General features: G+C 36.1%; 2 long non-coding RNA genes across 3 annotated transcripts; one reads left to right on the top strand and one right to left on the bottom strand.

Moving 5' to 3' along the window:
* The first annotated feature begins 3,636 nt into the window (after positions 1 to 3,636).
* LOC116653114 (uncharacterized) lies at positions 3,637 to 13,962 on the top strand. 2 transcript variants are annotated; one of them, XR_014944212.1, is made up of 3 exons: positions 3,637 to 3,942; positions 6,983 to 7,074; positions 13,237 to 13,962. It is a non-coding gene; the product is annotated as an uncharacterized LOC116653114 (long non-coding RNA). The 2 variants fall into 2 exon arrangements; XR_014944211.1 differs by lacking the exon at positions 3,637 to 3,942 and adding an exon at positions 6,600 to 6,912.
* Positions 13,963 to 15,917: 1,955 nt separating this feature from the next.
* Positions 15,918 to 23,117, bottom strand: LOC146761507 (uncharacterized). The gene is made up of 2 exons (XR_014944213.1): positions 18,932 to 23,117; positions 15,918 to 16,958 (listed from the first exon to the last, which is right to left on the bottom strand). It is a non-coding gene; the product is annotated as an uncharacterized LOC146761507 (long non-coding RNA).
* Between the last annotated feature and the right edge of the window lie 4,551 nt (positions 23,118 to 27,668).

The raw sequence follows: 27,668 nt of genomic DNA, 5'->3' as shown, positions 1-27,668 counted from the left end.
GATATTTTGAAGGTACAAACAACTCAATAAACAACCAAAAGTTCTATGTCATACAGAGACCTCTGGCTCTCTGCAGTACATAAATTAATATATATTTTCCAGCTAGCAATATTAAAGAGATATTGATATATCATGAGTAACAGCACAATTGCTAAAATATGCAGAATTGCAAAATTTTACAGCATAAATATGACAATTATGATTAAAATAATGTTTGTGTTACGTCCATTGTTAAATCAAACAGCACTTTATGCAAGTACACATTGATTCTCTCTGTCTCTTGTGCTTTGTTTAAGAAACTTCTGTTTTAGGAAGTGGAAAATCACATGCATTGGATTGCTGTAGTACCAGCAAATTCAACGTAAGGAAACTGTAATGTAGCTCCAAATTAACTCTTTGAAATTTACAGCAACAAGTGTTCATATTTTCTGTATTCAGATTCAACAAGTGGTCCTTCTTCCACAACTTGAAGTGTCTCAATTGTCTTGAGTTGTTATGATCGGTGATACATTTATTTTTACTGAAGGATAATTTTGTTATGGCTGCACAGGATGTTCCTTTTCTTGTTTCAAACCGCAAACTGTTACTGTATTTCCTTCCACATGGAGCTGGTTTTCAGTGCCAATGAAATAATCACAATGAAGCCACCATCTATATTTGCTGTACTCACAGCAACACTTGCAAGCCTTGATTCAGTCAGCAAAATATTTTGGAGCCAGAGCAATCACAACATATGAATATATGTCACCATTCTATTGTGGATACATTTCTAAACCTGTGTGAGAGAATATGAACTCTAATAAAAAAATTTGTTCACACTGAGCACAAAAATAATTTAAGTATGATTTTAAAAAGTAGAGGTGTAGTTACATTTTCAGAAAACTAAATCTCCTTTTATTTTAAAGCTCAGCCAGTTTAAATATTGCAGCATGAAACCTACTATCAAAAAGAGATGAACTGATAATGATTGTTTGATCTTCTGTGTTTTTATAGCAACTCACAGATACGTTAGTAATTTCTCTTCACTCATGTTACAAGCACACAACTTGGTAATCACTACATGTATGCCTCAAAGGCTGATTAACACATTACCATGGAAATTAATGTATTCTGCAGAAGGCAGACTGTTATAGTCAACTGTAGATAGTCTGTAGAAAGTGTATTTTCTTTCTAAAATCTGAGAGGGGGTGGTGGAGAGGGGTGGAATGCAAGGACATGTTTTACACTTCTTACTACTATACTAATAAAAACTGCTCAGACTTCTGTCCACTGTTGAGCTCTGGATGTAGTTTTGCACAATGGTCTCTAGATTATTGTGTTAAACTGAAGTCACAAAGCATTAAAATAGACTTGAAAGAGTACACTACACCACTTCTGGAATGGGGCAAAAACTTTCAAATGAAACTTTATTTATCAGAAAATTGAAAGCTGAGAAACAATGGAATTTCTGCAATTCTGCATCTGTTCAGATGACAAAATCAGCCTCACCTGAAATAGTTGTTGTGTGTATGCCCTGGATACAATATCTGGCTAAAAAATAATACAACTGAAATCAGAGATAGTGTAAAGCCCTACTGCCGGGTAGGGGTTATTTTACCTTTTATAAAGTAGAGTGATCTAACAACCAACATTTTTCCCCAGATCAGACAAAGCAGAGATGTTGGGCTGAAGAGGGCTTTACTGAGTCCTCCACACACTGTTTAATCAGTTTTATTGTAACCAGCCCATCAGAGGACACTCTGGCTCTTTGTCTCATGAATCCTGACTTCTGATAGAGGAAACAAACAAACAAACAAACAAACAAACAAAACAACCCAAACCAATCAAACAAACATAAAATATCCCCAAACAACCCAGACCTGGAAACTTTTCACCAAATGATATTCCTGTTTTCTAAATAGTTCTGGTGCTTCCCCCACTTTACCACACTTTAGGTTTACAGGGAGAACACAGAATGGTTGGCCCACCAAGATCGCAGGATTTCATGTTATCTCAGACAGCATGAGCTGTATCTTTGCTGTTTCTGACACATGTTGGAAATGTTCCTAAACGTTTCTGCTGCTTGGAGAGTCCACAGTTTCCACAGGCATTTTCTCACAGTTTTAACCCCCCTTTTCCCTACTGCCACTAAAGACATTGTTTCTTATCCTGTGAACATCCAACAAGCATGTTTAATTTAGGCTGTTTCTTTCATATTAATATTCCTGGTATAAAAAGCAGATGATCTCCTTTCTCTACCAGTTTAATCCTGTTTTGGGTCATCTATTAGGACTTTCTTCTGTTGGAGTAAAGCCATTTTCATTCAGTAACAGACAGATGCACTTATCACAGCTTCTCTCCCTTTTGATTCTGGGTACTTTGTCCCACTAACTTTTTAGCTTTGGTCTTTTTTATAATACCTAGAGGAATTTCTCCCCTCAATACTAATTTAAAACATTACCAGTTTCATTTGGAAGTGTGCAAAGATACCCTTGTTTGTCTTCTTTTGGGGGACTCTATCCTCAGTCAGTACTTCACAGAGTATCATCCCACACTTAGGAAAAACAAAGTCCTGCTGCTGGCATTATTGATGCAGCCATATTTATCCTTGGGCTGCCTTTATCCCCGTTTGAACCCTGAATTTTCCCTTGGAGGGCTGATAAGAGTAACCACTGCCGTAGCCAGAGCACTATATTCTCTTTTGGTCTGCTTAGGCTCACTCCAGAGTACCCGGAGCCCATACGTGCCTCTTCAAGCTGTCATTAACATTTTGAGTAGCAGAATGCGGGGCGGGAGACAGATGGGTCTTTTCACTGCCACTAGGGGGAAGTCACCAACTACTTTTACAGTTCGGTTTTTCTCCTGTGAATGAGGGTTGTGAGGCTCCCATTAGTTCACGTTTGTGTCTTTTTCTCCTCTGTCATTGGCATTGCATATTCCTGTCTACTCAAGCTGCACATTTATATCTAGGGGTGAGGAACAACAGCTTTTCTCCAAAGAAGCATGTTACTTGCTTTATCCTGGTGAGGCAACCACTACTAGAAGGCATTACGATAGCCATGCCCAAAGTTTTCCTTTTGTAAATAACTTTTACATGTGGTTCAGACTTTAAATGGTGACCTAGAAGTTCTGAAGCATCTCTTTACAAATGGACTCCTGGTCTTGTCTTCTTTTTATCCACAGACCTTATACAGCTCTCATTTTATTTAATAATTAGCCAAGAAGTGTACTCACAAATAACTAAAAATTATATTAATTGAATATTGCCATTTTCAGGATATATAAAATAAGTACTGGCTTACATAAATATTTAGTAGTCTTGCTTCTAGACTTTCTCATATCACATGCCTTTGTAATCTTCTTATATACACCAAAATATTGTTTTAGAGCAAAATAGTACTACACAAGAGACTAAGCCAGTTAACTAACAGTAACAATGAATTTGAGATACTTGTGTGGATGGAAAAGATTTGTGTTATATTTGCAAACGTTCATCATCTGTTCATCATGACTGTTCAGTTAATTATGCCATTATTCATAAGAATGCATTTCAAACACATTTATAATTTGTCTGAAAATTCATCTCAGAAATTTTTTTTACAATTTACTTGCTTAGAAAAAAGCATTTGTACCTATTCACTCAGAAAAGCAGGAAGAGTAATATATGGTTGAAGTGATTAGTCACACTTCACTTGAAATCAGTAATGGGTAACTAAATTGGTTTTATTGATCAAGAAGTACAAAACATGAAGATACTGCTATACAGTTGGATGGGAATTGTTAAGTTGTAACCTGAACCAATGATTAAGCACCCGGTGAGGGGACACAGACAGCCTTGGGTGCACAGGTGAAAGCAATTCACCTATTTATGCCTCATTTAAAGGCTGGCTATCACAAGGGGAGGCTTTCTACTTGATGATTCCTCCTTTTGGAGTATTTGGTGAGCTCTGATTATTGTGACAGGTAAGCAACTCTTTCTTCCTTTAACTGGATTGTGATTATCACTCCATTTTATTTATTTATTTATTTTTGCCAACTTAGAGCTTGTTATCTTCTGTACCTTTTCCTACTCAGTAGAAGAGTAGTTGCTAATGCAGACAACAGAGCTAATTTCTGTGTGATGTGGTCTGTATTAATAGTTAGGTTAATTTTTGTTGTATTGTATTATTTCTGTTCATTCTAAAGCCCAATTTAGTACCTCTAGTTCCTTATGATTAACATTTGTTTGTTATTTTTTTCAGTATGGCATGACAGTATTTTTTTGAAATAATTTCTCAGTTTAAAAGTTGGTAATAAGCAGCCTATTGAGGGAAGAGTTTTTTTCTCTTTTGCTATGGTTACTTGAGAATAGTTCTTTCCATACTGTTTCTTCAGAACAGTATGGAAAGGGTAAAAGGAAGTCCAGTAAGTATTTTTCATTATATTCAGAGTTCTGTTGTCTTGGAGATCTAGCCTCAAGACAAAAATCCATGCAAAAGTAGGTAGAGTTTACCCTTTTCAGCTGTTAGCTTATAGGGGGCTGGGGGGGGGAGGGGGGAAAGCACACACACACGAAAAACATCCACAACTGTTATGTCATGCAATCCAGCTTCTCTGGGTCTCCTGTGCCATTTAGATAAAGCACATGCTGGATTAGTCTCAAACACTAATAATTTGTAAGCAAGTACTTTAGAAGGTGACTAGATAGGCTTCAGGGATGCAGTTATTACCACGTCTACGCAACTAATGTTCCTAAATCAATCTCTTTGAAGCAAAGCTTTTTAGGCATGCAAGAAACTACACCTGCATAAATAATTTGAAGTTATGTTATCCATATTCTTGCTCACAGGAAGAACTTCTTTGGATGTTTAACTTTTGGATAATATGAGCTGATTCAATCCCAGTTGTTATGGTGTGTTCAAGTGAAGATCTTGTACTGTGTTTCACAAAGGCTCAGCAAGGAGGCTGGACGTGGTGCATGCTGAAGCAGGTAGATGTGGCACTGAGGGATGTGGATTATTGGGCTGGTGGTCAGACTAGATAATCCTGGAGGTCTTTTTCAACCTTAATGGTTCTGTGCTTGCAGAATGTTCAAACCAGTCCCAAAAAGTAAAGATAGCCTTGTTCTCTCTGTCCTGACCAGCAGAGTAACTGTGAAACAAATGCAAGGACACATACAGGAGGGCATTTTGAAAAACTCATTTGACATGGTCTGTATTTCTCTGGTTGTTGTCCTTATGATCATGTAAGTTGACTGGATATGCATTTCACAATAAGATTTAGAAGCAAGTTCACTCTAAACACTAAATATACCACAATCATAGAATCATTAACATTGGAAAGACCAATAAGATTATCTAGCTCAACCATCACCAGCCCACGCATCTGACCACTCTACGCCATGTCACCCAGTGTGACATTTACGCTTCAAGGATGGCCACTCCAGTAACTACCTGGGCAGCCTGTTCCCATCCTTAGCATAATAATTTATTCTGTAATTGCCTTTGTTTGTGATTCAAAGGAGATTCCAATACAAAAGGTGATGTAAGGCAGAGAAGTTAATATTAGTCTTCAATCAATTTTACTTTGATTCCACTTTTTGGAGTGCTGTAAAAATAAATGAGCCAATCTGGAGTGTTAATTTTAATGAGGTACTCCTATTATTTATGTGAAAAATAACAATTGTTTTTTGGTTTACAAGCATCTTGCTGCTTTTCTTTGAAGTAGTGATAAATATAAACTATATTTGAAGCAGTGCAAGTGGATAATCTCCAGTGATGTTTTGACATGCTTCAAGAAGCTCACAGTGCTCTTGCTTTGCTTTCTGTCAGTGACTGTACATTTCAAATGAACTGTTATTTGCAATAGTTTCAACAGTAGTGACTAAACACCAAGAGAAAAATGTTTGGCACCATACAATTGTAATTTAAACAAAGATTTTCATGATCCTGTTATTTGTAGTTTTCATCCTTTGGGTTTAATGTGATGTGGAACATCTGTACTGAAAAAGAACTAAATCAAACAACAAAGTGAGAGTTGTAGGTGAAGGCAAAGCATGAGAAGGGAGCTTAATCTTGTAAGCCAAAAACTTACATTATTATCTTTTATTTGGAATCTAACAAACTTTTCCCTCAGAACTCATAATGAATACACTGAGGTGTTTCATACTGTGTTGTTTTGTTGGTTTTTTTTTTTCCCCTCTTTTTTTATCAAATGGTTTATGAGAGAGCTGCTGAAGCCCTGCTGTAGAGGTGGTTATAACTCCTCAGGCTGGGGAGAATGCATAAACAGTGCATCTATAGCCCTGTGGCCCAGTAATGCTGGGCAGGAGGCCCTTGAAATTGCTGAGGATTGCAGCTTCTAGATGTTTCACACAAAAAACCAGTTCTCCAGATACATGTCCAAATCTCTCTCTGTTTAGCATTTCAAGCCAAAACTGCATCGTAGTATATTCTGCATCTCGCATAATGGGTCTGTGAATTGATGAGGGACATGATGTTAAGCTGTTGAGGCTGACAAGAATTTGCTGGAAAAATTAGGGAAGTTTTAAGTTGCATGAAAATTCTGAAGGACAAGACAGAAAACACCCATGTAGTTCATGACAAAGAAAAGTTGAACCAGGCTCCTTTGGTGTTGCTGTTAGTGCTTGGAGCAGCAGGTAAACTGAAGTGCATCCCAATGGCTGTCTTAATGTCTGGGAGACCAGTAAGTCATATTTGGCTAGGTCTACTATGAAACTGGGAGTAGTTTGCAGGTTCTGACAGTGATGTATGATAGTAGTTCTCTGTTTGAGAAAGCAAATAGTTGAAGAGGAAAACCAGTGGAAGTTCATGTGGATTGTGTGCCTCCTGATGGGGAGGAAGAGTAAAGTGTCTTTAAAGCCCACTCACTGCCAAGATGGAAAAGGTGACTGCACAAAGCAGACTCTGGATGATCTAAGAATGCTCACACCAGGTATGTTATCAAATCATAGAATGGCTTGGGTTGGAAGGGTCCTTTTATATACATCACATGTTTTCCCTAGGATAACCAGACAAAGACAAAGTGGAACAAGAGCTATGCATTGCTGCAGCTAACCAGCAGCTCAGCAAACTTTGAGCTGCCATCCACAAAATGGTAAGTTAAGAAGACTGCTGATGGGAAGGCATACATGCTTTTTATATTTCCTTCCTGTCCCTCTGAGCTGAATACCAACTGCCTGGATCTTAAAAGTATGTTCCTAAAACCTTAAAGAGCCTTATAGTATTTGTACTAAAAAAGTAATAATCTACAAACTTGGTCTTTGATTGAGTTAAATCACGGTTAAAAAATAAAAATTGCCACTATATATTCTGGTGTTGAAGCTAATGGCCTTTAAAATTTTGCTGCAAGACCTGAGTACGGTAAAACTTGATCTAGCAGCTTCTGCTCATAAAACACTTCTAAATTCTTGTTATTAAATTTGACAGCATTACTACCCTCCAAAATGCTCAGCACTTGACCTGTCCTTTAGAGAAGGAGACTCAATATATATTTTAAGGAGTACATGATGGATAGAGTGATATTTAAAGTGTCCACCACACAGGCCTCATTGTCCTGAAGTTGAAAGAAGGAGAGATGATGCATGGATGTGGTTTACTTAGACCACACATTTATTAATTGAACTTGTTTGAGAATTACACAGCAGTAGTTTTCATGCTGAGGAATCATGTTTCATTATGGAGCTGTTTCTGCTTCATAAAGAGCATCTTTCTCCCATTCCCCACTGCAAGACCCCTAGCACCTTTCCTTATGCAGGTGTGATGAAGCACCCCATGTTGTCTTGGGAAGCTCTTCCTCCTACTCTCCTTCTAGTTTAAATTTACAAAGAGGTTAAACCTCTTCTGGAAAATGAAACTGTAGTATAGTTCATCTTTTAAAGTACTGTATTTAATTTCCATGGGCTCATCAGTGGTTAACTGCAATCATCTGGAATGCAGACATGGAATCTGCTGTCAGCCATCTTTCCTAATAAGGTAAATCACACAGTGTTTGGTCAATCCAGCTACTTCAGGAATGATCTCCAGCTCAAGCTCTTTTTACTGAAGGAGTCTAGCTAACCACAGACTGATCTTTATATCCACCAATAACATATTGCCAATCCAACAGGAAGCACAGTCAGGATATATTGGTTACTTCTGAAAAACACTGCACTATTTTAAAATGACAGCTTTTCTTTAAAGCAGTCATCCTTTTGATGTATGAGTAGCTTATCTGAAATAGTTGCTAAATGGTCTCATTCACTTTAAGTGTTGTTTGTTGTTTTTTTTTCTTCATTTTAAGACCGTTCAGGTGATCTGGATTTAATTTAAATCCTAAAAATGAGAAGGAAAGGGCATTACTTTGTACATGGCCTGTCTTTGAAAGTCTGTCTTGCTGATTCTTTGGTACTGAAATTACTACAAAGTGCTATAAAAAAAAAACAAACCACAAAACACAACTCCATTGTTTTCTTTTTAAAATGTTGCTGATGGTTTACAATGATGTAAAGAATACAGACAGGTGATTAATATGAAAATAAAAACAATATTTATGACAATATACTAGTGTAAAAAATTAAGCTTTTGTGTAGAAGAAAACAGTTTAAACTAGGATCAGCGTATGGGACTGGGGAGGTAGAAATACATGGGGGTAACTGCAAGTGCAAAAGACAGTGCAAGCCAGTCTTTTTTCTGTTATAAAGTTGCAGCTTAATAGCTACATATAATTTTGCCTTTCTGTCTAGGAAGTTTTATAATGTCATGCAAAATCATACTTAGGAATTTTCCATATAAGATCAATGCCAATCTGAAGCTCGTTACTGAGCTATTCGGTCTCTCAGCCTTCTTCCCTTTTTAGAGTCAAAGTTTCTCATTGGCTAGCTTTGGATTTTATTTTTTAATAAAATTTTGTTTTCACTGCAACGATTTATAAAAGAAAGACAGAGAGAATTTTTGAAGATATCAGTGCTACTTGTCACCTAGGCTTAATGAAAAGGGGAATTCTACACTGAAGTTCCAAACAGCTTGATTAAAAAGAGGCTTTGATGAAATCTGAGAGTGTCAAACAGACTGAGAAATTTCAGTAGAGGAGACAGCTGTTCAAAGAGGGGATTTTTTAACCAGGGCAAAACAGTACTTAAACACATTCAGAGCCAAGACTTGGTCCATACATGCTTCCTGCTCTGTTATACTGTAGCTGTGTTCGGAAGTTTGGAGAATTGTAGATGTATTTCTGGCTTGAAATATTAAAAGCCTACCTGGGTATTTAATTAAATCATGAATTATAAAATACAAAGTATTTCTTGATACTTCCTTTACATTTTTACTCTGTAGGCTACTGAGCATATTCCTGAAATTGGTACGCTTGAGAAATTTTCTGCAAGGACAGGGGTAACTGCAGAAGAAGCTAAAAGAAGACATAAGGAAAATGGGAATTAAGCATTTTTTTTAGAACACCTTTTTGGGACATTATGAAATTTTCAGTGAGATCTAAGACAGGGTGAAGACCTACATCAGTGTGCATGAATGTGCTCCTCTTGGTTATCAGCCAGCAGGACCAGTCCAGTAGCATGTTTCAGCTGGAATCACACAGCTATGTGGTAGCAGAGAGTAGTCAGCAGGGAAAAGGAGAAAAACCACAGTACTTTGCTAACCATCTGTTCAAAACATCAGCTGCTTCTCCAGTTTTGTGGGCTGCACCCATGAGAAAAGCCCTGGTCTTCTGAATGGATCTGTCCATGCAGTTTGTTGTACCAACAAATTCAAATAGCCAGAAATGAATCTGCAACTTTACTTTGAAAAAGAATTTGTGTTTAATGTGCAATCTGCACTTGTAGTGTAGAGGGAAAGAAAAACTTATTCCATCTTCTCCTTGGATGGATGCTCATAGCTACAGATATGCAGCTTCTGTTCCCACAGAGATGAAATGTTTGGACAAATTCTATTCCTTGATGAAAGGGATCTGAGCCTTTTCAAATGTGTAGAAGTGTCTCTTGGCTTTATGAGCTATGATTTAGGAAGATTAAATAGCAGAAGAACTGAGCGTACTGTCTAATACTCAGTTTATATAACTGTAATTTCCTTTGAAATTATATGATACAATTTCCAGATTTGATTTGTGTTGTTCACTGTTACTCCTGCATAAAACTGGCATACCAAAACTTCATAAATTCAATACTTCAAATATCTTAATATGATGATCATTAAACCACTGAAGAAAGCAGAGGCTTCCAGAAGGGAATTTGTGGATTGCTTAGTTTAATTATCTGCTTGTCTGGTGTAAGCAGACTTGATTTATGGGGAACTTAAGGGTTGTATGTGCTGTGCTAGGTGCAAGGAAAAAACCAAGCAAGACAAATGGCTGTGGAAGAGCCAGATGATAGTTACCACTGATGCTGAAAGACATGGGTGAGAATACAGAAGAAATTATGCTTGGCCATAAAGTAGAAAGTTCTCCCAGGGAAGGTCGTTTCACAAAGATAATCTTTTTGTCTTCCAAGGAGCTTTGAACCCATTTCAATGAGTTTCTCCATATTCAGCTCAACTTATTCTATACTCTTTCCCTTCTTGTAGTGAAGGTTGGTTCCTTCATCTTGAACTGACAAAGTTCTATTTTGTGTGTGCTGCTGAGAAGGCTTGAGTTGTCTATGGAAGTACAATTTTGTTTTAATTTCCCAGAAAAAATAGTTTCAATTAAATAGCATTATTTAAACTTGCTTTAATCTTAAAAATCTGTCATGAACTACCTCAAGAAAACAAGTTATAATACTTTTAAACTTATTTTGTTGTCATTGTGCTTTCCTTATTTTTCTGTTCTCTTTTTCCAAACTAAGTTCATTTTAATGACACTGTATCACTTAAACTTCAGATTTTGGATGGAAAAAGCTCAAAAAAGGGGGAAAAATGCATTTCTCAGTTTTTAGCTTGTTTTCTCAGCTTTCGTTCTAACCTTCTTATTCTTGCTTCTCAGGGGTAAGCCTTTTTTGAGAGGTGAGTCATTTGTCAAGGAATGAAAAAAGCAATGCACAATCACAATACATCACAAGCTTCTAGTTCAGACTGTATGTAAAACAAGTAGCTTTGCAATGAAGTAATAGTCTCTTTATATATTAAGCAATATTATAAGATATTTCAAATCTTGTGGGCAGAAGTAAATTGAACTGAAAAACAGAAGATAAGCAGTATGACTTGCAGCGTTCAGTTGACTGCACTTTTTTCCCTCTGGAAAATGCTTCCACTAATTTAGTAATGTAGGTATAATTTAGCATGGAAAGCTTACAGAAAGGTAAACAAAGGACAATTTGTACGAGGAAAATATGACTGACTAATTTGACAGCATTACAAAAAATGTCAGATTAAGAAAACATTCCATTCGAGTGATTATCACATCAGAAGTGATCTGAATCATAGTTTGTTTTTGTTTTGTTTTACTTTCATAGCATTTAGGTCACACGGGATCACTGGAACATCCAAATCCTGTTTCTGTTTGTGAAGAGACTTAACACATAAGCCTTTTGGTGAAATGCAAAGCCCCTTGATTTTTTTTTTTTTTTTTTGCATGTTTGTGAGTACTTATGATGTGTATTAAGAACTGTGCTCAGGCCTGAACTCTAAACTGAAGAACAAATACAGCATCATCTCCCTTGGGAGTTCACCCCAGTAGCTGTTATTCTTGGCATTTTCATTTTTAATTTTTTTATAATCTTCACTATTTTTTAGGTTTTCAGTTTTTTCTGTTGACAAAACTCTGTGCTGGGTAGTCTAGCTCCACTAGCTTAAGGAGAGCTTATTGTTGTGTGTCTTCATTTTGTGAAGAAATCCCTGAGAACAGCACTTCCCAGCCTTCGATTCAATATGCCAAACATCAGGGCATTGCAGGTCTCACTGCAAGACTGCAAGTCCTGTTTCTCCAGAAGTTCTGTGGTTCTTTATATCATTCACCAGTTTCTTTTATTTTATTTAAGAAAGGTGGGAAGGCAATATTCTGTATTTGTAACACTACCATCAGTAGATAATGAAAATTATCTTCATATTCTACATTTATGGTTTAGTTCAGTTCTTGCTATGGTGTCTAATACCTAAATAATTTTATTTTGAAATCATACAGAAAATCATAATTAAAATTACTGATAAAAACCAGGGATTTCAATTTTTTTTTAAATTTTTTTTTATTTTTTTTTTATTTTTTTTTTTTTAGGAAAGGCTAATTTTTGCCTTTCAAATTTTTTTTCTTTACAAACAAATCTTCTTGGATGTTGTGAAACTTTTCCTTCTATTTCCACATATTGTTCTGTATCTGTAATTCAAGCTATATTTTAGCAGATTTTACAAGCTGTTTGCAAAGTACATGTCTGAGGTAATATCTTTGCTCTATGGTCTATTTGGACAGGCTAGTTATAAATAATAGTGGTGAGGTGGAAGAAGAGATTCTGAGAGCAGTCTCTTTTCTGTACTCTTTTAAGCTGAGAATTTAGGACTTGAGAATCTTGCACTGTTGTGTGTTATAACAAGTAGCTTTTTAAAAGCAGTTATCTTTCTCATATTTTTCAGAGGTATTTTGATTCCTGAAAATAGTTAAGTAAGCATTCATACAAAGGCTTGTTACTGTCTCTCCCAAACTGCAGAGAAGTGTACCAGAGGAGGCCCACATCATATCTTACCACCTTCCTTCTTTATCATGAGAATTTCTGTAAAGTACACACATCATTGCACAGATTTAAATTATTTCACATTATTGAGATATCTCCATACAAGAATGAGTTACTGGATAAATTACATGCTGCAACTGAAATGAGAATGGAAAAGAGCTAGACTCAGCAGGGGGAGAAAGTAACTTAACTATAAGTCAAACTTTACTGCCAAAGCCAACTCCACTAGCAGTAACATCTTTTGAAAAGAGATGTTTGAGCTCACGTCAGAGTTATGATGTTTTCTTGTGTTGTGGCAGATGGTATAAAGGTTTCATTGGGCTCAGTTTCCTGTATGTGAGCCATATGTTCTGCTTTATTAGTGAGAATTAGTGTAACATTGTTCTTCAGGATGATTTCCTTAGGCTTTCAATTTTAAACCAAGGTTGGGGCTTTCTCTACTGTATTTAATGCTGTCTTTAATGTAGCTAAGCACTGAATGTGTCCTTCTGGAACTTTCGTGGGGTAAAATGGCTATTGGTTTCTTTAAAAAGCAGACCTGGGTTACTTTTTAAAAGCTGATTTTAAAAAGAAATATTAATTATAGCTGCTTTTAACAGATTTTTTTTTTATTTTTTTTTTTTTTATTACAGATTTTTGCCATGTTCTACCAACGAAGCAACTCACTAGCTATGCTGTAAATGAAGTCTGTTTTCTGTGGTCTTGCATGTTTTACTTTGGAAAAATTAAAAGCTAGCACCAGAATGAACATTCAGATACAAATTAGGAATGTGTGAGAGTGGCTGGTTTCATGGAGGTCACGGAGGTTCCAGTAATGAGCTTTATTAAACTGCTGAGATTAATACAATCTGCCAGACCTCAAGCTAGACTCCTTCATTCCAAACTACCTACAAAACACCCACACATACTGAAGAGCAACACCTCACAGTCATTCCACATGCATCTCTGGGTAGCAATTTGGACTTCAAAAATCTCCTTATTTTCAACTACTTCAGTATGCCTTCTGAAAGCCTTAGTTGATCAACAAGAATCTGCAAGCATTCTAATCTAAGCAGATGACAGTTTCAGAACTGCCGTTTGTTTTTTCTAAACAAAATTTTCTTTTCCAGTTCATGGCAGGGCTGATCAAGGGCAGTCCAGTTAAGTAGCCCTAATCATTGTGAAGGAGTCTGCTGACCTTTGGAGGTACATGGAAGAAATATTCCTTGCAACTGAATGTGAGTGCTGACACATTAGGGAAGTTGCTGACAGTCACTGAGCTGAGAGCAAGGCTGGTGTAATGGGCTGGTGGAATATGCAGAGAAGAGACTGCTCCCTAACCTGATGTGACTTCTTGCATTTCTTGTTACAATTCCCCCCCCCCCCCCAAAATGGTGTAGGTATAATTTAATAATAAGTTAGTGAATATCTATTGCCTGTATTCCATTTATGGTCAGATTGGGTGATGGTAATAGTCCTCCTTCAGCTGTCTGATGCTGTGGAGCTTTGTAGCAACATAAGATATCAACTTGTTATTTTAAACTGAGGTTTCCAACAAGCATGTGAAAAGGATGTGCTCTAAAAGCATTTTGTTACACTTTGCTTTTGTCCACAATATCTTTCCATCTGTATCTAATATCACAAGCTATGAAGGACCTGAACAACCTAATCTAACTTTGACTCTAGCCCTGGCTTGAGTGGATGACTAGACAAGGTAACCTGTATCAGTCTTCTCCAACCAAAATTACTGTATGATTCTATAACTCGGATTCATTCTCTCTCGTTTTGAACTTAACTTTTCCTATCTGTGTTTCTTAGATTTTTTTTTTTAGGTTATATTATCTCTGAAATGGGATAGTGTATTTTTCCAATTGCATAGTGAAGATTGCAAGTTGTTTCAAATAGTGGTGGCTATGGTCAGTTTTCATTATTATGTAATTTAGCTGAGACCTATGGCTTGTCTAGCATGCACAGTCATATTAGGTAATCTTAGTGGTCCTCTTTCCAACTATTAAGTCTGATATCATGGAGCTTTGCATTTACACAAGTAATAATGAATGTGCAGCAATGTGCGGAAAGGAAAATAAATATATTCTTAATCACTAAGCTAAATCAACAACATGCATGTACACACATACCTATTTAGTGAGTAAATCTTAATTAGAGATTACTGTTCAGGAAAAATGTACTTCAAGTTATAATTCACAATTTTATGACTAGTTAGTATCAACCACTGAAGGAGCCCAATATTAGAGAGCAAGGTAGTGAGTAGAAAAGAGAAAGTTTGATTATGTGACCGACTCCACAGTACCAGCCCTGTTTTTAATAACAGACACTATTCTGTTTAACTCATCTCAGAAATGAGAAAGCATAACAAAACAAGATTTGGAGAAAGTTAGAGCAGAATTCCTAAGGGTTAGGAATTTTGTCATGAAAAGTGTGGTCCAGTAAAGTAGTTCTCTTTAGCCAGGAAAGAGACTGCTAAGGTGAGAATATGAGAGAGGTCTGTGAAATCTTAGAGTGCACAGAAAGTGTGCAGAGACAATTTTTGTTCCTTGTTTCTCATGGTATGGGAAATAGGAGGCACCAAATCAAATCACCAGCTGTCCAGGTCGGAAACAGATCAAAATGGTGAAATGGGGGAAATTATCTCCTATCTTTTTCTAAATGTATATTTAGGAGAAAGTTCTACACTCAGAGGGTGGTGATGCACTGGAACAGGTTGCCCAAGGAGGTTGTGTTTGCCCCCATCTCTGGATCCATTCAAGGCTAGGCTGGATGTGGCTCTGGTCAGCCTCATCTGGTAGCTGGCAACTCTACCAGCAGCAGTGGGGTGGAAACTAGTTGATCTTTGAGGTCCTTTTCAACCCAGACCATACTATGATTATGTTTTTAAGATTATTCATGTTGCAGGTGTCAATAAAAATGGATCTTAACACATGTTTTCTTGTACAGAGTATGACTTTGTGGTATAAAATCTACCTGAAACAGGAATTTTATAGTAGTGACTCAGTTTTAAAGCCAGATTTAACTGTATTTAGAAAGACATGGAGAAAGCCATTAATATAAATATCCAGTTGGATTCTGACTTAGTTTAACAGTGAATATTTTCTGAAATACTGAGATAATTTTGTTCTGGAAAGGCCCACACTTTGGAATTATACTTTTTGAAAGCTCACCAAGTCTTCATTTTCTTCTAGCTTTAAAATTTAACAAAAAGAAACTTCTTTTATTTTTTTTTTTTTCTGTTCGTGATGGAAACAGGATTTCAAAAGAACATATTATTGCCAAACTGACTCATGTTCACCCAGTTAGAGACAATAATGCATACCCCATTTGGTTTCTCTTAAATAGTTCAATTCAACATCTGAATACTAAGAGTCATCTGTTTAGTGAATTATTTCCTAACTTGCTTGAAGAAAATAAAATAGACAAAAATAAATAAATAAATAATAAACAAAAATCACATATTTAAAGAAAGTAACTGTAATCCATTGCTGGATACTGACTGAATATGAAGAAATCCAGGTTTCAATGATGAAAATATTAGAGCCACATATAAATTGATGATCTTAATCTCCCCTTGAATTCTGAGTTCAGTTTAATCAAGTAATATGGTTATAGCATAAAAGGAGAACACAGAACAGGAGTGTAAAAGAAATTAGAAGAGTTTCATTGTTCATGAAACGATGGAAGAAGAACTTTCATGTAGGAATGAAATTTCAGCAGATATATAGACATATTTGTCAGTCTTAATGGCATATACTATTAGCGATCCTAAAATTTCCAAATTCATGCCAAAACATCTAGCCTTGTGTCCCAGGAAATGTAGTTTTGGCATAGCTTGTAATATGCCTAAGATTTTTATTTTTTATTTTTTTATTTTTTTGTAAATCTGTAGTAAATATCATAGTTGCATCTTATTCATAATTTAAGTTGATTTGAGGTCTCACTTCATTGAAGCACGTTTCTCATTTGTTCTTTGGTACTGTGGCAAAGACAACCACCTATTTATTTAATGGTGATGTTCAAACAAAATACTTTATCAAGCAATTTAAGTACTCAAATTTTATTATCCTCTTTAATTCTCTGTTGCGTGCATCATTAGGTATGACTGTGTCTTCTGACTTGATATGACTTTATAAAGATCTTGAAATAAAAATCAACTTTTGATAATTTGAGAGCTTTGTAGTAGTGAGATGGCTGTCTTGTAAGGCTTCTTAATTACATGAACATGTGCAAGGTGAAATAGAAATGATCTAGTTTGTTTTGTTGTTTTCAGCTTGCTTCTTTTTGTTATTGCGAGAGTAAATCTTGGAAGAAGCATGAGGATCTTTTGCTTCTTTTTGTATGGTGTTCTGAGTGAAATAAAACCCTGGTGAAAGAGAAAGATGTTTTAATACTTTTGAAACATGACATTCATGCCGACATTTCCTGAGCCCAAAATATTCATAGAAGTTTAGATAATGAAACCACTAAAAAACATCTCAAAATGAATTGAATTGGTCTCAAATTTAGCCAAAATAAACTAACTGGTTTCAATGATTTTTACCAAATAATGGTCAAAAGGATACTTGAGAAATTCCTTGAGACCTGGAAGAAAGGGCAAATGTTAATATTAGGATCCCACATTCTCCACCTTGACTTGTAAAACCTCAGAATTCTAAATTCAGAGAGCAACACAACTTGGCCTGCAAACTTTACTCTTCCTTGGATTTCTCTGAAAACACTTTAGGCTGAGCTTCTGAAAAAAAAAGAAAAAAAAAAAAAAAAAGTATAGTCAGCCTACTGATAGAGTTTAGCTAAGACTGGAAACTGCCATGTGGTTTATTTGTGGGTTACACAGTAGAGCAAGTGTCTTTTCCTACATAGGCTTGTCGTGTCCTGATAAATCTCTCTCTCTCACAGAACAAAGCTATGAAAGAATGTCCTTGATCACACTGAATTTTTTAAAACAATCTTTGTACAATTTCGGAAAATTCGAGGGTAAAGAACTTGAGGATTCTTCAGAAACATTTCCTAAGCCATTTTTGGAAGAAAAAAAAAAAAAAAAAGAGAAGCAAGTTTAATAGCAATTTCTTTCCTATCAATTGGCACTGCACATCCAATGATTTATATGAGACAGAGTAATAATGTCAGACTGTGACGTCAGAAGCTGATAAATTACTTTATTTTTCTGTGAATTGTACATCAGAATACTTAAAGGGTCCCACAAGAATTTACCACCTAATTAAGGAACAATATTTTACAATTACTATGTATTTTGGCTCTTCTATTTGTTTTGGAGGATGGATAAAGGTTTCCATTACAGTAGCCAGAGTATGTCTGATTTTTAAGATTAGATTGTAAAAGTCAGTTATCTCAGAGCATTATAATGTCACTAATAAAAATAATCTCAAAACAATAATCTGCAGTTGTCCATCATGCAGTGCTTGTTCGTTAAGAATTTGCTTATTATGATCACTTAGTCAAGCTTTAGAGTTTTTAAACAGATACTGCCATTTTAGAGAATGTCCATATGTTATTAAAGATTTAGGCTTTATCACTTTTATCAATTTTAGGGGAAAAATCTTATAAGTACATGTAATGAGCTTAATTGATACACTTTGAAGACAAAATAACAGTATTACAACACAGGAAAGTAATATTAAAATTGGTTAAATCAGCTGCAAGGAGAAATCATGACTTGCATTTACCTAGGTGAAAACTCTAGTATTGACTGTGTAGTGCTAGATGAGCCTCAAAATCTAAAATATACACAAATGCTCCTGTTCTGGTTATTTCCAGCCTCAAAAACAGAAAAGTCTGGGTCTTCTGCCACAAATGATGGCAAGAAGAAAAATTACCAGTGCTATAAACACACAGAATCACAGAATGGCCCACGTTGGACAGGACCTCAAGGATCAGGAATCTCCAGCCTCCTGCTGCAGGTTGGACTACGAACCTCCACATTTAGTACTAGAACAGGCTGCCCGGAGCCCCATCCATCCTGGCCTTGAACACCTTCAGAGACGGGCATCAACAACCTTTCTGGGCAGCTTATTACTCTTTGAAAGGGCCAATAATAGCAGGACAAGGGGAAATGGTTTCATGTTGAAAAAGGGAAGATTTAGGTCAGATGTTAGGGGGAAGTTCTTTACTACACCCTGGAGGTGTTCAAGACCAGGTTGGATGGGGCCCTAGGCAACCTGATCTAGTAAATGTAGAAGTTTGGTGGCCCTGCCAGGCAGGCTGGAGCTTCATGATCCTTGAGGTCCCTTCCAACCTGGGTCTTTCTGTGATTATTACAGTACCTCACCACTTCCACAGTAAAGAACTCAAAAAAGGGTGTAAGTTGCTGTTACCCACCAAATCTCTTGCAGTCAGATCTCTGTTTGGACGACTGGTTTGAAAAATACCACTTTTCCATAGTAAAAGTGTTTTCTTAGGCTTGTGATGGTAGGAGAGGGCTGAGTTTTGCAGCCAGTATTGTAAATAGGCCGTAAGCAACAGTAACCTAGGTCTGTTTTCTGTTCTTCTGGCAAACTCTCTTGTTCACTGTTTCTTGCCATAGATTGATGGTGCTGAAATAGAAAAGGGAGTGATTGTGGCAAATGCTCTTTTAGGTCTTCATAAAATGAGGTTTCATAGATGAGTATGTATTTCAGCATACCATTCACCCACTGCAATCTTTTTCCAGATTATTTTTAGAAGCACACGTTATCAGGGTGATTTAAATATAAGGGCCAAATCCTGATCTCAACTGCATGAAATAATAGTTACAGAGGCATAATGGGGACCTGCTGGTTTTACTACCAAATGGCCAACTGCTGAAATCATCACAAATTGCAGGTTTACTGCTAAATAAAGAAAATTCATATTTAGTGGAGATTACTTCAGGGTAAGGATATTTGCACTGTCTGCCTACTTACTGGTCCTCAAAATATCTGTATGTACTTGAAACATACAACTGAGCCTGCAGCACATTAACAATATTGTCCCTTATTTGGAGAACAACAATACAAATAAGTAAAGTAGCACTTTGTTTGTAGCATAAGGTGTCTGGAGCAGAACTGGGAAAAGATTGGTTTTACAGCTGGGTTTATGGAAACTTAATCCACAGCCTTAATTACAAAGCCACCCCTTTCTCCCAAAAACTAGCTCAGGACAAGCTCCAATTAATGATATAGAGAAGCTAAAAACACCTTGTGAATTGATCAGCTTATTGATAATAAGCACACTGATTTATTTCTTTAGGGGCTGCTGTAAGGGGCGGGCTTTGCAAGGGGTCTGGAATTGATGATTTCTGGAAGTCCATTCCAGCCCCTACAATTCTGTGATAATGTGATCCTAAGCCCTCACAGCTCTCACCTTTGGGATTTAGAGACACTTGGCTACAGTTTCTGCTTTCTAATTCACTTTTTCCAGGTCATCCTAGGGTTTTTTGTTGTTGTTTTGCTGTTGTTTTTAAAGGGATTGAATCAATCTTCACACATAGACTAGGTGGTTCTGCCTGGTCAAGACTTCCTGCCAGGCAGCATACAGTGAGAGTCAGACATTAGCCACAGCACTGTTCTCATTAAAGTCAGTATACTGAATTCCAGCATTCAGAGATAGCCCTTTTGTCCCCAGGATGAATAGAAACAAAACAGCTGCTCCTGGAGTGCCAAGGATTCAGAAAGCTGTTATGTGAAGCCAGCTCTGTGGGAGCAATAGGGAGGATCACTTCATATTGTATATTCTGGTTTAGATTATGCAGGCATGGAAAGCATGTGTAGTCTTCTATATGCATACATTCTTAAATAACACTACATATTTCTGATATTTCTGTAATGCACAGTATCTGAAGAATGCAAAGATGTTTGCCTCTTCAGAATGAACTGGAATTCCCATTGAAAGCAACATTTAGCTAGATACAAGTAAACTTTCAAGCTGGCTAAGAAGAAAATTGTCCTAAAATGTACTGGTACGTGGTTTGATTCAGAATAAAGGAACATTTTACTACTGCACATATACAGAAAATTAAAAACATACACACTGTATGCAATGTTCTGGGGCAAAACTTACTCAGTAAACCAAACTTAAGCTACTCCTGTATCTTGCTGAGGTGATTGACCAAGGAAATCTGCATGGTTTTCATGCAAGAAATAGCTGAATATGGAAACACTTCTTTTATTGGTAAATAGGAATGACTGATTGGCTCACTAAAATGATTAGACTGCTAATACAGAATAAATAAATATTATAATAGATAAATCAAGATTTAAAAAACTGTAATGTTCTGTGCATCCATATATCCAGCAGGGAATCACACAGGTTGGAAGGGACAATGCTTTGTAATTTATTTAGTAACTCATACAATGCATACACCAGATTTTGACCTGAGTAATCAAGGTGCAATATCACACCAACTCTATCACTCCACAAGCCTGAGGAAACAGTTATATTCAGATGATGAAAAAGCAGTATTTTTCAAAGCACTCATTCAGCCAGAAATCTGGCTGCAAGTGTACCCGGCAGCAGTTATCTGTAAGGATTCTTGTTGCATCTGCTGCATTAAACACAGATACAGTCATTAACATACTGAAAACATAATTCCAGTACATACTGATTAGGTATCACTCTCTTCCACAGCCTGTTAATAAATACGGAGACCAGTGTATAACACTGTTAATATCCCATCTGTTTCTTTATTCTTCTCTCTGAATACATCCAGGAAGCTTCTCTTTAATTTTAAACCAAACCTGAAGGTATTATTAGCATTACCTGTTAGTGTAAACAATAAGCCAGATGAGGTATGCAATACATATGAAAATAGCTCAGTTCATATTGTAGGCTAAGAATTGGTTTCTATATGAATAATAAAAAGTCAGAAGCAAATATACCGTGAATTGCAGATGCTGCAGTTAACTTTGCAAATCTGTCTGCAATAAGCCCTTCTAAACATTTATTAGTTCTCAGTTTCATTTTCTACTATTTGATATTACACAAAAACAGAAGGAAAAGTTGTGTTATCTGCCACTCTCTCCAGCACTCACTAGATTTTTCTCACCAGCTAGCAAAATAAGTAACCTTAAAGCTAGAAGAAATGGATAACAGGAAAGGTGAAAAAGAGCTACTACCAGATAAGGTCAGTACAATATTCTATCATAAAAAGTTTGCAGATTGTACCATTGTACAAGATGTGTAGTGAAGTTGTAAGAAAATTGTTCAAATATATATTTCGAATACTAATCTACATTACAGAAACAGTTTATTGGCTCTGTCAGATCCTCTGTTTCCATTCAGTAACTCTCAGTCTAACTGCTGAGAAAGGCTTGGTATGTGTGGAGCACAACAAACCCGATTTAAAGTAGCCACTGAGGGGTCCACACCTACACTAGGCAAGAACAGAACATAGGTGATTCATTAACTGTGTTTAGCAATCCCTATAGAAGTGGGCCATTACGATGTTTTAAAACTTCTTCATCAGGACTTTTCTGATCCAATCCAAGAAAGGAAAGAACTCTTCAGTGCTGAACATTAGGAAATCACCTCTGATATTACAATTCACAGCTTTATTTGTGTGCCTATTTTTGCTGAGGTTTTCTCTGGTAATGTCTGTCTTCAGACCTCCCAGGTTCTTGAGGTTAGTAACACAGTCTGTGGGTGTGAAGCATTACTCACAGTAAAGAAAGTCTGAGTCCGGGAACATTAAGCCAACTGTAAAGACACAAGTCTGCAGCAAGATGGAATGTATCCAGTGGAACTGAGGAAGCTGGACTAGGAAGTGGTCTAGATTTTCTAATAGTAGACTGTAGAAGAAACTGAATGGGATGTGAAACTGGAAATTGCATCACCAAAGTGGAAAGCAGATATGGAGAATAGGAGATTGCATAACATGTATCCCAAGACCTGGGACATGTCAATTTCTTCTGTTCCTCCACAATGAAAAAGGATTCAGCTTCCTCTTTTGTGGGTCAGGCAAGCTGGATACACCACTGGCACTGTTTTTCAAGCATGAGTTTCTTTGCCTTGCCTCAACAGAAGACTCTAGGTTCTGTCCCAAGGGAACAGAATGAAATCATGAACAATCATGTAAGTCCCAAAAGAGGAGGTAAACTAGGCATAAAATTCAGCTTTTCCTAGCATCTGGTTCTGGATTTCTCCTCAGTGAACATGTAAGGATACTGTATTGCTCCTTGGAGTCTTCTAATCTGACTTGTTTTAGAATATTAATTCTTCCCCACGGGTTGTTGCTGTAACATGATATGAATGCCTATGGTTTGCAGGTGGCTAGAAGTTGTACCAGCTGTCTTTCTTCAGTTCAGAGTACATTATGTATATGTTGTATTCCATTACAAGCTTTTTCTTTCCATAATTTGCCTATAAATAAATCAAGGTAGTTATTGTTTGTTTTTCGTAGTTTCTCATGGGATCGTATTTATAACCATTCTTTGGACTACGGGGATTTGGCCACTGCTATGACAAGAGCTTGTTTCATTATCAATATGGAAAATCTGATTGGTGAATACAATTGTTTAAATTCCAAAGAAAATCTCCTATTGCAACTGAATGAGAGAAATGGCTTAAAGTGAGCACCTAATAGATTTACAGGAATATGTCTCTTTAAGAAGAGGAAAACCTGCCTGAAAAATTCATATTGGAAACATTAGCCAAAATAATACAATAAAATATAATGCATCTTTTATTACCCCAAGGAGTTCACTAGCTTTATGTCTGCTCTCAATCAACAATAGTAATTAACTAAAAGCATTACTCCAATATGTATGATGTTGTCAGGATACCTGTAAAGTACAAGTTTATATATAAATACAAGTTTGAGCAGGTAGATATAATTCATTTTGAAGAGTATATACTGTGGATGGGATCATCCATCTTAGTTTAAATATCTGAATATTTCTTAAGTCTCTGCATACAGTCTTATAATTGTATTCACATTTAAAATATGTAACAACCTTTCCATATTTTATATATTTCAGAAAGCCTTTATTTTTCTAATTATTCAAAATATTCATATGACCAACAGTGAAAATATTGTGTTTTCAAAAGCTTTTCAAAATTGCAAATTTTAGATATTGACCAAGTCTGATCAAAGTCAATCTGAGTATCAAGACTATTACTAAAAAATCTCTGTCAATAATGGAAGCCTGTTTAAGTGTGGTTTTTTTCAATGCAGAAACGAGTAGTAAGAATATGAACACTGTTTTTCATTTAGTGTCATTGATGGAGAAAAAAAATATATCAAGTTTTACTCAAGACAGTGCACAGTTTTAACCTAAATCAGAAGATATTCAGAACACTATGCTGGTTACACATTCTAAATAGAAAAGTATAAATCAGATGGAAAATATTTTTCTTAGGGAGGATTACATTTCATTCTAATTTTAAGGAAACCCTGTGTGATCTGAAATTTCCAGGGGATGATTTGCTGACATTGATGAAACAGTTGATACAAATGTTAATTTTAAATGTTCTGAGAACATTTGATACCTGTTATTTTGAAGGGTTTTGTACATTTATGTTGACATCAGTGCTAAGAATATAGGCCTGTTCTCTTCTTGGCTTCTTTATTTAAAAAAAAACCACCAACGTCCACTAAAACTACTTTTAGAATTTCTAATGATTGCAGAGTTACAGGAGGAGAGACTTCTGCTGAAGAAAAACAAGAGCAATAACTAAAAAACAGTAATGTAAAGAATACGTGGCAAATGATTGATCACAGCAAGATTTATTTGTAGAAATCTAGTTCAAATAGCACTGTTAGTTAAATAAATAAATAAATAAAAATAAAGCCACAAGAAAGCTTTCATAGAAGGGGGAGTAATCTGGATTTTGCCACTCTTTTAATACTGGGAGATGCTGAACCACAGGGATTTTAATTTTCAGTTCTAACCATGCCCATGCAGGATGGTCAAATAAGTAAGCAGCTAATCTTTTAAATCAATCTATTTATTTATCAGATACTTATTCCCTGCAAATAGACTGATATATTCAAGAAGGATAAGATAAAACCTTTATTCTTTTGTGTCCAGAAGTCTCAGGCAGTGGTGAGGCAATCAGTGTAGAAATGCTGTGAGGTATTAGGGCAGTTCCTTCCCCTTGCCTTTGTCTTCCTATCCATTTCTTATCACTCCCTTGCTGGAAGCAGGGAACAGTGTAAAGAATTGTCTCGTGCTTCAGCCAAATACAGTCAACCACTTCCATTTTACAGAGCCTTCGGAAGAAGGTTGAACTTAGGAATTGAATTTCTTGTTGATGTGGATGAATGCTCACAGCCTGATCCCTTGATTTGTTTGCAAAGGTGCTTGTCAAGCAGAGATATGATTAAAGAAACTCTGGGTGCAGAGCACAGGCTCAACATAAACTTCCACTGTTAATTATTTCTAGGTACTTACTAGAGAAAATATGAGTTGTAACTTGTTATTTATGTTTAATTAACTATTACGAGCGTTCACGGCATTCACTACTAATGTTCCTGACAATAAGGATACATAGCATAAAATATACCTAGCATTCATGAATGATTACTCATGGGAAGAAATATCTAGAGTATTAGTATGTGCATAAAGATTCTTCAATAGTTGGTTGGTGTTTTTTATTATTATTTTTGTTTAACCTAGAATTACAGAATCATTTGGATTGGAAATGGCCTTCAACATCATCAAGTCCCAACTGATCCCTTCACTAGACCATGTCCTCTAGTGCCATGTCCACATGTGTCTTAAATACCTCCAGGAACGGGGAACACCTACACAGCCCGTTCCACTGCTTTAAATGTTAAAACTTGAATGAAAATTATGTTGCATGCTAAAACATTTATTTAACTGAAGTGTAACTAAACTTCTATGTTGCTTGATACTAGTCACTTTTACTTGTCATAAAAATAAATTAACCTAAATTCCCTAAAAGAGAGAAGACAGGAAATAAAGAGAAAACTATGCAGTGTTTTCTGCAATGACCCACTGTGTGCAGGAGTCACTGGGGTGATTGGGTGACAGCTCCCAGCTGTTTCATATTGTGGCAGACCATTTGGTTATGATTTCATGGGTGGGTAACAGGGAGAGCTGTTGTAATTTCACAGTGAAGATGTTCCCAGCCTTGAAGTGTTCTCTTTTTTTTTTTTTTTTTCTTCCAGTTTTGCATGCCATGCAGTTTTTCTATTCTCCCAGTCTGTAAAATGTCTATTACAATTTTTATATTGCAGAAAATTTATAATGTTTCTTACATCACCCAGCTTGTTGAAAACATAGTCTATTTCTATTTCTAGACTATGTTTCATTTTATTTCCAGAGAATCCTAGAATCCAAAATACTCACTGATCTGAAACTACTGCTAAAAAGATGTAACAATGTGGACTGAAAACATGGCAGTTTAAGGGGTGGTAATTCAGGTCTGCAGTTGCTGCACTGCTTTGAGGTCTGCAGTGAAGGATTAGTATGTGTGGGACCTGGAGGTTTACACTAAGTAACATGATGTTACTGCATTTTCAAAGCTGACAACCAGAGCTCCATTAAGCAGGGACAATCGCAAGTGAATGACTGGGAGCTTGTTAAACCGGTGAATTTAACATGTAATGAAATAGCTTCTCTGATATTTATTAAAGTAATAACAAAAATATACTAATAAACAGGAAGTCTCACATATTAATTTCTGTGTCCTCCTGAGTTTCATATCTATCTTTAAATTTCATGTCAGTGGAAAATGTGAATGACTGTGTTATTAGCATCAGAGTATGCCTAGTTCATAATTACGTACTATGTGCACAGCAACAATTTACAAGCCCTCTATTCATTAGAAATCTGAAAAGAACTTTCAGATGGGTTATTTGGTAAATTTCAATTAGGTTAAAAATGCCTTGGAGGGCCAATTACATATTGTGGTATTTATGCAGACATCAAAGATTTAGTTGTTAAGGCAAGGAAAACTATGGTCATCTGGCTTTTTAAAGGAAGAGTTCAGCTTATTCCAACCTAGAGTTTTACTGTAAATAGATATCCCAGTTACAATAAATGTTACTCATTCTGATAATCCAAACTTCTACATCAGCTGTGTCCATAATCTTAGTATTTTTCTTTTTAGAAGTGTAGATAAAGTAATGCTGTAGAAAATCCTGCGCTGCTGGTTTTTGCTGTAGTTTTCATGAACATAAATTCCTAAGTTCTACTGGAGTTCAGAATACGTTCTGGTACTTAGAATTCTGGAAAATGAGCAGGCTTAAATTTTTTCCAGATCCTTTGATAGTGATCTGAGTAAACTGTGTGAATGAACTGCTTTGGAATTTGTCTTTCCAGGTTTGCAGTGCTTTTTCCTGTTCATTGCTGTTCCTTCTAAACTAACCTCAGCTTTTGCTAGAAGATGCAGAAGCTTAACTATATTAGCAATAACAACCTAATTTATAAATAAACTCTTAAGCTAACAAACAGCAAACATTATAAAGAGCTAAAAAGCAGAGTAAAAATAGTCAGGTACATATCAGCTAGATGCTAATTACCAATACACAAAATTGCACTTACTTAAAATTGAGCACTTCCATTGTAATATCTTCTGGTATAACTCCAGGTTTTGCATTTATTGCAGATTATATGCTTTCGTAGTTGAGTAAGTTCACAGATTCATCATTACTACTTATACAGTCAATGATTCCAAATCATTGAAAATCAAGGGAGATGTTACCTCAGTATCAAAGTAATCAAGCTTTAGTCTTTCACATCCAGTCCTTCTGTAGTTGTGAATACACGTTAACTTGATGTGATTGCTTTTATAAAGACTTTCATTCATAGCTCACTTGAGCATGTATGACTTCAGTTGCATCTTTCTGAAAATATGGACATAAAGATTGACAGAAGTATAGAAGTATATAGACACAGGTATAGAAGTTAGGACATCTTTTGAGTTAAAGTTTAACCTTGTCTTTCTCACTTACACTGCTGTTGCGAAAGAACTGATTGTTGGTACTTCCATTAATGACCTCTTGTTAGCATGTGAAACAAAAGCACGTGAGCAACTTCTAATGATTGTTCATTTTTAAGAACATTTAATTCTTAAGCCCAGTTAATTCTTTAATATCTGCTGCATCTGGGGTTCTATCATTTGCTATTATTGG

Source organism: Coturnix japonica, chromosome 3, assembly GCF_054131305.1.
Source record: "Coturnix japonica strain WE chromosome 3, WE-NBRP24, whole genome shotgun sequence".
Lineage (NCBI taxonomy): Eukaryota > Metazoa > Chordata > Aves > Galliformes > Phasianidae > Coturnix > Coturnix japonica.
Note: the sequence above shows the minus strand (reverse complement) of the source record. Positions and strands in the feature narration are given on the sequence as shown.